The sequence below is a fragment of the Phocoena phocoena genome, chromosome 12 (genome assembly GCF_963924675.1).
Source record: "Phocoena phocoena chromosome 12, mPhoPho1.1, whole genome shotgun sequence".
In the NCBI taxonomy this organism is placed as follows: domain Eukaryota; kingdom Metazoa; phylum Chordata; class Mammalia; order Artiodactyla; family Phocoenidae; genus Phocoena; species Phocoena phocoena.
In genome coordinates, this window is record NC_089230.1 from 26,562,018 (window position 1) to 26,565,584 (window position 3,567).

The 3,567-nt window shown below is 36.6% G+C and overlaps 1 non-coding gene across 1 annotated transcript; it reads left to right on the plus strand.

Annotated features, from left to right (window-relative positions):
- Positions 1-410: 410 nt before the first annotated feature.
- Positions 411-483, plus strand: TRNAE-CUC (transfer RNA glutamic acid (anticodon CUC)). The gene has a single exon. It is a non-coding gene; the product is annotated as a tRNA-Glu (tRNA).
- The last annotated feature ends 3,084 nt before the right edge of the window (positions 484-3,567 follow it).

Below are 3,567 nucleotides of genomic sequence, written 5' to 3' on the forward strand. Positions count from 1 at the left end.
AAAGACTTGACTAAGGAGGATCTGCTTCCAAGTTCACTCACGTAATTGTTGGCAGGATTCAGTTCCCTGTGGGCTGTTGGACTAAGGACCTGGTTCCTTGTTGGCCAGTGGCTAGAATCCTCCCTCAGTTGCTTGCCACATGGGGCTCTCCATAAGGCAGTTCACAACATGACAACTGGCTTCCCTCAGAACAGGTGAGAGAGGGAGAGAGGGAACAAAAGAGGATGCACAAGATCCTCTTTTGGAAGAGAAATCACAGTCTTTTGGTCACCACAGTCTTTTTCTAATGTTGGAAGCTGCATCCCATCACTTTTGCTGTATATTCTCTTTGTTAGAAGTAAGTCATTAGGTCAATACATTCTCAAAGGGATGGGATTACACAAGGGTATAAATACCAGCAGGCAGGGAATTCCCTGGTGGTCCAGTGGTTAGGACTCTGTGCTCTCACTGCTGAGGGCCCAGGTTCAATCCCTGGTCGGGGAACTAACATCCCACGAGTAGTACAGCTGAAAAAAAAAAAAAAAACCCAGCAAGCAGGGATCACTGGGGGCCACTTTATAGAGCCTGCCTATCACTATTATCAATTTTTAAAAATGCTTGAAGATTCATCTTTAATTGTTAGAAATTTTATCATTTCTTTTTCTCCTTGAACTCCTAATTCCATTCTATTATTCTCCTCTGAATCTTATTCTAATGTAATATATTTTTATACTTGGAATTATTTTATTGATTTCCTTATCATATATCACCATAAGAAAAATATGCATGTAAATTAAATTTTTAATTAAAAACGTATCCTATAACCATATGGTTTGGGGGATTGTCTCTTTCTAAGACTAGTTATCATTAATTTATTGTCAGTACTAGTATGATGACTAGTATTGTTAATCAAAGCTATATGAACTTGTAATTAAATTTGATAAATAACTATTGAATACAAAAGTAAAATGCCATTGGAAATGCATTGCTTAATACAATGGGGTTTTTTGGGGTTTTTTTTCGTTAGTTCATTTCCCCTTTCTTGAGTATGACGTATGCTTAGAATGAGTCAGGGCCACTAGTAAATGAGGAGCTAGTAATGTTCATTGATGATAGTAAGTGCCTTCTTTTTAGGGAAATTCATATCGTATTCCCATTAAACCAATCTAAATTTAAAGGTACATAGGAAGGATAATAAATGAGCAGAGAAATGATTGATGAATGATAGACAGCCCAAGTAAAATTAATAGGGATTTAGAGTATCCAACAAACTTTTGGGGACAGTTAATAAAAATGTTTCCTCTGCAAGTTTGACTAAATGTTCATGTAAAAAGAAAACACCTTCTTCCTAAAAAGGAAAAAAAAAAAAAAAAATCTGAAACCCTTCCCTTTACACTAGCAGCACAGCAAAGATGGATTTGCAGAGGACACAGAAGAGAACATTTGTAAGAGAGGAAAACCACATTTCAGAGTTTCTCTTTTTTCCCCTAGAAATTTGTAATAACCAGAAGGACTAGAAGTGAGCAACATGATACAAAGTACGTTACTTTCAGGGCTCTTCACTGAAACTGCATGCTTTGACTCGATATGGACTCTGTTCAACAGAGCGACCCCTATACTCGGAAGTGAGGCAGTCAGCATCAGGTTCACACACACGTTTGACAAAACTATAATTTCTGCATTTGGTTATAAAGGACCATAAGTGGTGTGATAAAGATATCGCGGCTCATTTGGGAATAAATATGGAATGCTTTCATTTTCCAATTATTGCGACCAACTATCTTATCTAATCCCTTTCATGCTGGGTGGCAGGACTATTGGTAAAAAGTCTCCCTTGTGTGACTATGACACTTGAGTACTGAACAAAGTATCAGTGTTACAGAGCTCAGGTCCCAGGAAATGCTGATGGGAATAATGTGATGGAATTCACACAAAAACAGGTTAGACTGGGTAATTCCTTTCAGTCTACAGGTAGAGACTTTAAAGTCTCTGCCATGGCTATTAATCCTATCTGCTCCTTGCTCCCTCACTTGTAATAGCTGACGTCTGCTCTCTCTACCCCTCACTCCACAGGCCTGGGTTTAAAACCAAGGCCAAGCCTTTCCTAGTCCTCTGATCTAGATATAGTCTCATTCTGGAGCTACACATGACCCTAGCCACACTAGTTATTCCCTGACGCTTTTTTTCTGACAGCCTTCCAATTTGAGAAAGGCAATATCCTAGTGAATATCCTAGAAATAATGGAAATAGAATTACCAGGGTATGGGCCTTATTAAAGTGCTGTGCTCCAGTGGAGTTTGCCCCAACTACCTTAAATGGACTAAAGACATCTCCCCAGAAGAGGTCAGATGTACTGAAATTAACTTCCTCATAGTCTAAAGCTTAGTATTTCAGAAACTAAAAATCAGAATAAGCCTAGACTACAAAGAGTAAAGAACTGTCCATGTTTGAAATAAAGAATCCCAGTGAAACAGAGGCAGTAAGTGAGCTGTTGATGAACTTTATTTTTTTATTTAAGAAAAAATTTTGGTTGCACCGGGTCTTAGTTGCGGCCAGTGCGCTCCTTAGTTGTGGCATGCAAACTCTTAGTCGAGGCATGCATGTGGGGTCTCTTCCCTGACCAGGGATTGAACGCACGTACCCTGCATTGGAAGGCAGATTCTTAACCACTGCGCCACCAGGGAAGTCCCCTGTTGATGAATTTTAAATATTTGTAAATGTTGACTCTGTTTTACAGTGTGGGGTAATCTGTTATACAAACAAAATTTTCTATTCTATCCAAAAAGAGCTTGGAGTGCTGTGAATCATACAAACATAGTAGAAGTCTATCGAACTGGAAATGGCATTCAGAGATCTCAGGGCTTAAGAATGATTATCTAAGACTTGTGTATTCCAAACATGATTTAATTGAAATTAGGAAGCTTTAATTGGTAAAACACATGAAATAAAATGAACTGGAGGTTGAGTATTGTACTTGAAATTGCTTTTATCCAGAAAGGGGGTAGGGCTGTGAATGTATTTGTATGAAGCTAAAAGTGGTGTGAAATAAACTTTTAAAAATAATTTTTTTTTTCTGAAATCAGAGGTAAGCTCAAAAAAGTAAAAAAGAAATGTCATAGGCCACAGGAGAAGAATAGGAACTTCAAAGGGACTTCAAAGATAGGAAATAGACAAAGAACTTCAAAGAAATAAAGGAGAAAAAAAATGACAGTTTTAAATTTTATCTAGTTTTAAATAAAATCTCTGGTTTTACAAAGATATGGATTAAACCAACCCTCCCATCCCTTTTGGTAGAAAAATGATTTATGAATTTCAGGATTTTTTTTTAACACTCCAAATTTGGGTATTTTATATTAAACATATTTTAAATACCTAAAGATACAAAATATTCTACAATGAGTCTGGAAGATTTAAATTTTTACCTTAATTTTTAAAGAAATATAGTTTTATTGGTTTTCTCAGTAATGACAAGCACAGTTACTAAAAAATACCAAATTGAGAATTGGGATATGGTATGTTTGATGGCATGCACAAATTCAGAATCATGTACTAAAATTAAATAGTTAAATTTATGTAATGAAAAACATG